The 5,507-nt window shown below is 38.9% G+C and overlaps 1 non-coding gene across 1 annotated transcript; it reads right to left on the bottom strand.

Moving 5' to 3' along the window:
* Nucleotides 1–5,166: 5,166 nt before the first annotated feature.
* Nucleotides 5,167–5,285, bottom strand: LOC134543834 (5S ribosomal RNA). The gene has a single exon (XR_010077283.1). It is a non-coding gene; the product is annotated as a 5S ribosomal RNA (ribosomal RNA).
* Between the last annotated feature and the right edge of the window lie 222 nt (nt 5,286–5,507).

Genomic DNA, 5,507 nt, shown 5'->3' on the forward strand with positions numbered 1-5,507 from the left:
CGCCGCGCAAGCAGCTGGCCACCAAGGCGGCTCGCAAGAGCGCGCCGGCCACGGGGGGAGTGAAGAAGCCACATCGCTACCGCCCTGGCACTGTCGCGCTGCGAGAAATCAGGCGCTACCAGAAAAGTACCGAGCTGCTTATCCGCAAGCTGCCCTTCCAGCGCCTGGTGCGAGAGATCGCCCAGGACTTCAAGACAGACTTGCGCTTCCAGAGCTCGGCCGTCATGGCGCTGCAGGAGGCCAGCGAGGCTTACCTGGTGGGGCTCTTCGAGGACACCAATTTGTGCGCCATCCACGCCAAGAGGGTCACCATCATGCCCAAGGACATCCAGCTTGCCCGGCGTATCCGTGGCGAGCGTGCTTGAGTTCCTTGCCATTTTTTTTGCAAGGGGGAAAAAAAAAAACAGCCCTTATTAGGGCTAAAAATAACTGTCAAATTTGAAAGGAAAACAGTTGTCTGGCTTTTTGTACCTATTAGCTGTCGTTGACCTTTACCCAGCCAATAATATATTACATTAATAAGAATTTGGAAAAACACAGTTATAGTGTCTGTGTTTTGAGGTGGTTGTTTATATTGTACACAAAAGATTTGCACACAATGCAATGTATTCTGCATAGGAAATAAAAACTCTTCAAACAGTGCCTGTCTGCAGTAGCAGCACCATCAGCAGCAGCAGCAGCAGCAGCAGCATAAAGTTCACCATTAATACCCTGAGACCTAATCCTTACAAAAAAAATATGTGTGTGTGTGTGTGTATATATGTGTATATATATATATATGCTGAAATAAGAGTGAGATGTTTGTAAGACGTTTTCCTGCTTAAAAACTTTAAATAATTTTGCACCTAAACTATACACACAATGTAATTGATAAATTTCTTTATTTATTTATTTATTTCCCCCGCTTCAAATACCATAAGAAATTTTTTAACCAGAATTTTACCTAACGGCAGAGGTGTGGCTATAGGAGGCAATGATTGCAACAACTGATACCTTCATGACTAGTATTGTTGGCCCTTAGAAGGGCCGATAAGGTGGTACAGTGCCACAGAAAGTGCCAGCGGTCCTGCTGGCATCTTCATTTCCGCTTTGGGGCTGCTTTCTTGGGCGACTTGCTCTTTGGGGCAACCTTCTTTGGCTTTGGAGCACGGGGTTTCTTCGTGGGAGGTTTGGACACCTTTTTTGCCTTTGAAGGTGCCTTCTTGGGCTTGGGGGTTGCAGCTGCTGCCTTTTTTTTCTTTTCTGCTGTAGGCGGAGTCTTCTTGACTGGTTTCTTGCCCACCGCTGCCTTCTTGGCTACGGATCGCTTCTTTTCCTTAGGGGCAGCTGCACCACGCTTGCCGCTTGGAGCCTTGGGCTGGTCCGGAGCACCGGTGGTCCCTGAAGCCAGCTTGAAGGAGCCAGACGCACCCTTGCCTTTGGTTTGGACAAGCTCGCCGCTAGCCACTGCTGCCTTCAAGTATTTCTTGATGAAAGGTGCCAGCTTTTCCGCATCTACTTTGTAGGTAGAGGCGACGTATTTCTTGATGGCTTGCAGTGATGAGCCGCCCCTTTCCTTGAGGCTCTTGATCGCAGAGGCCACCATTTCAGATGTGCGCGGGTGCGCGGGCTTGGCTCGTGGCTTCTTCGACGCAGCCTTGCCTTTCTTCGGGGAAGCTGCCTGTGATGGGGCAACAGCTGGTGCTGCAGTCGCTGCTGCGGTATCTGCCATGACGAGACTGATCCTACAGAATGCAAGAGCAAAGTGAAAATAAAATTTTTCTCTCTGCAAATATCTGGTTACCCAATTTTCTGGTTGCGGACGGTTCAGAAAATTCTCGATGCCTTGCTCACGTAGGGAGCAGCGCACTTTGGACAGCGAAAGTAATGTAGGGCTTCTTTAGCACTGATTTTTCAATGTTTTCTAAATGTCAGCAGTCTACGATGACATAATGGGCAGTTCCACTAATAGTGTAATTTTTTTATGGCAGCTGCACTGTTTAATTTGCACTGCGAGCTGTTTAAATTTACTGCTACACCAAACAGGGAACTTTTCATTTGCAGATGTTATTCAAGGAATCAAATACGTAATTTGTGCTGGAATCACTTGAAAATGGTTAAATTAACTTAGGTATACTTTAGTGTATAGTATGCTGAAAATGTGGAGATAATTTCATGAAGGCTGTTTGCTGTGGAAGCACTAGCAAATCACCTTGTTCAGTGCCACCTGGAATGGCTTTCTTCGTGCACCTCCAAGGATGATGTGATTATTATTGTGAGTAAATTTTGTTTACATTTTCATTGTGTGAATAATAAAACTTTTAACTGTACACACAACAAGCATTTCACTTGGATCTGATGCATTCTCAAGAGTGCAGTTTCTGTTTAGCTTTTAAAACTGGCTGCCCTTCAATTCACTCAAGGTGCAGATGCAAGTTGCTGATGAAGTATTCCACACACATGCTACATTGGAGAAATATTTTAATAAAAATTAAAACTCTTGCAGGATTTCGAATAAAAACTATCCTATTTATCCCTTCTATGTTTTGGTACTGCGAAATTGAGAGAGGTAAGTAAGTTGTGAGGTTATTTTTACTTGCTTGCATGTGAGGTTAGCAGAGCAAAAATATTTTTGAAATTGCAGATACATGGTCACTTTATTTCGTTGCAAACATTTATAAGCTCGTAATCTTATTTAAAGTCTCCATACTTAATGCGTTTGGAAAACCTTCTTTCTCTCAATTTTACAATGGAACAAAATTTTACTTGTATGTGTACATTAATTCCATCTCTAAATGATGTAGGTTTACGCACCGAGATCAGGTACATTGTAGAGAGAAAAACACACGAGTACCTGCTTATTTTGAAGTTTTAATGAGTATATTAAAAAAAAAAAAAAAAAAAAACGATAAAAATATAATTGAAAAAGTATATTATTCACGTATTTTTGAGGATGAGGGGAGGGGGTGTTTTTGTCCGATGGTCGTTTATCTTTAAAGAAATTTCCGTTGGACCTGTGCGTTCTTGCTCTGCCAATTCTCGAAAAATGAAATATTTTAAGTCGTCTTTTATGTGCTAACTTCATTATATTTGGCTGCATTCGTATTTTTATTAGTTTTGAAACATTCATGTCACGGAAAATAATCATAAACCAGGACAAAAACGTTTTGACTAAATGTTCTAGGTTGGTTGTAAAACATTTTCTTATTTTATTTCACATCGGAAACATCTGTTAAGTTGTAAGCTTTGTAATGAATGCGACAGTCACTTGTTCGCTGAAGTGTTTGTTTAAGAAATTAGTATTGTAAATTTGTTTATGGTCTTGTTAAATGAAATTTTAAGTGAAATCATTTGGGAAAACAGAGGCTACAGGAATTTTCAACACAACTTGATGACCGACGTTGTGACTAGTGTGGGAGTGTGTGCTCGTGTAAATATCAATTTTTCTTACTCCTCGTGCCGGTCAACAGGAAAACAGCGAGTGTGTTATCTCATCGCGGGCGTGTGATTGCGTGTGGTAAATTGTGCTAGGTTAATTACCGCAAAACTCCACTGTGTGCAAATATGTAGTGTGTCGCTGTATGCAAATATTTGGTATGTCTTTTTTTTTTTTTTTTTTTTTTCAGGCAATACACACTTTGAATTTTACACAATTTCGATGCTGCAACCTAAGTGTATACATGCGAATAGGATTGCTTAAATGAAAAAGTAAAGTAGGAGGTAAGTGCAAATGTTTCCAGGAGGTTATGCACACACAATCTATTTTATGAATTAATAGTTATTATCTAAGAAAATGATAGAAGATTATAAATAATGTGTGCAGAATAATACAGAATTTGCATGTTACACAAAAAAAAAATATATATATATTCCAAATATTGTTAGCAAAATGCACCTAGATTAGTGAGCTGGATTTTTTTTTTTTTTTTTGTATTTTTGTTCTGTTGATCCCACGTGGAGTCAAGGCTCCGGGATATAGAACATGTATGTGCAGACAATTAATATTTACATGATGCAAGTTACCAAGAAAAAAAATTTCAAAAAAAAAAAATACATAACATGTTACACAATTTAACTTTATGCAAAACATGAAGCAGCTGTTATCACAAGTCCATTCAACAAATTAACAGTTCAATTTCTCTATTATCAATCAAATTAAAGAATAGCTTCAGAGAGTAGGTAGGATATTCTAGAAGAATTTTTTTTACTGTTTTTTTTTTTAATACTGGTAAATTGTTTTAGTTATTTTCTGTGATATTAAGTTGTAAAGTTTTACTCCCAAGTAATTTAGTCCATTTTCAAATCGCCTAGTGTTATGTTCAACTATCCTCAATTTACTAGCATTTCTGGTGTTATACCTATGTGCGAATATCTAAAAAAAAAAAAAAAAAAAAAAAATAATAATTTTTTTTTCTTCTTTTTCTTAAGAATGAATAAAAAGTTTCTAGAACGTATTCATTTATGGCAGTCAGGACTTTAAGTTTTTTGAATTTTGGTCTGCAGTTAGATGATTTTTTATCTTTTGTTATTATTCTAATAGCTCCTTTTTTTTTTTTTTTTTCCCCCAATGTTATATGGCAGAAAGAGTAGAGCTATGGCTACTGTGACATCATGCATTGATGGGAAGGTTATTGTTGGATAACAAAAATTTAGATGATATAATTTTTATTTTTTTCCATACACAACACATTGCAGGTACAATTTTACAGGTTACAGCTGTACCACCTCTAGTATTGCTGCCGACCATCCAACAAATGAGCACACTAAACAGGCATTGATGACATTGTTATCAACGTCTTTTTGAATCTCTCATTATTATACATAACTGCCCACTGAAACAGAGAAACTTCAAAATAGGTGTGTGTGTGTGTGTTTATATATATATACATACATACATACATACATACATATACACTTATATATTTATTTTTTCACTTTGAATTTTGTATGAGGTATACACATGCAAAGATTCACAGCTACTGGGTGGGTGAGTGAGTGAGTGAGTGAGTGAGTGAGTGATTGATTGATTGATTGATTGATTGATTGATTGATTGATTGATTGAGAGAGAGTGAGTGTGTGTGTTAGGGGGGGGGGGGGGGGGGAAATGTGGTGATTGTGGGGGAAAAAAAAATTTAAAATTGAAATTTTTAAAAAAAAATTTTTTTCTGTAGGGTGCAAAATAGTAGTGCCAACGGCACGTGGTGTTCCCAAGCGGTCACCCATCTAAGTACTAACCACGCTCGACGATGCTTAACTTCGGTGATCGGACGAGAACCGGTGTGTTCATCGTGATATGGCCGTTGGCAATGATATAGATGTTTTTTTTTTGCAGTTTGTATTTGCCACTCGAAATAGCTATACCAGGTGTGATTGTTACAAACAACAGGAGAAATCGTGTAATGAACACTCTTTTACTTCCCCCCCCCCCTCCCCACACACAACACCCACCACCCTCACCATCCCAACCACCAAAGCCCTCTTCAAAATACACTCTCACACACACACACAAACCCACACTCTATAACTG

The sequence above is a fragment of the Bacillus rossius genome, unplaced genomic scaffold (assembly GCF_032445375.1).
Source record: "Bacillus rossius redtenbacheri isolate Brsri unplaced genomic scaffold, Brsri_v3 Brsri_v3_scf22, whole genome shotgun sequence".
NCBI classification, from domain to species: Eukaryota; Metazoa; Arthropoda; class Insecta; order Phasmatodea; family Bacillidae; genus Bacillus; species Bacillus rossius.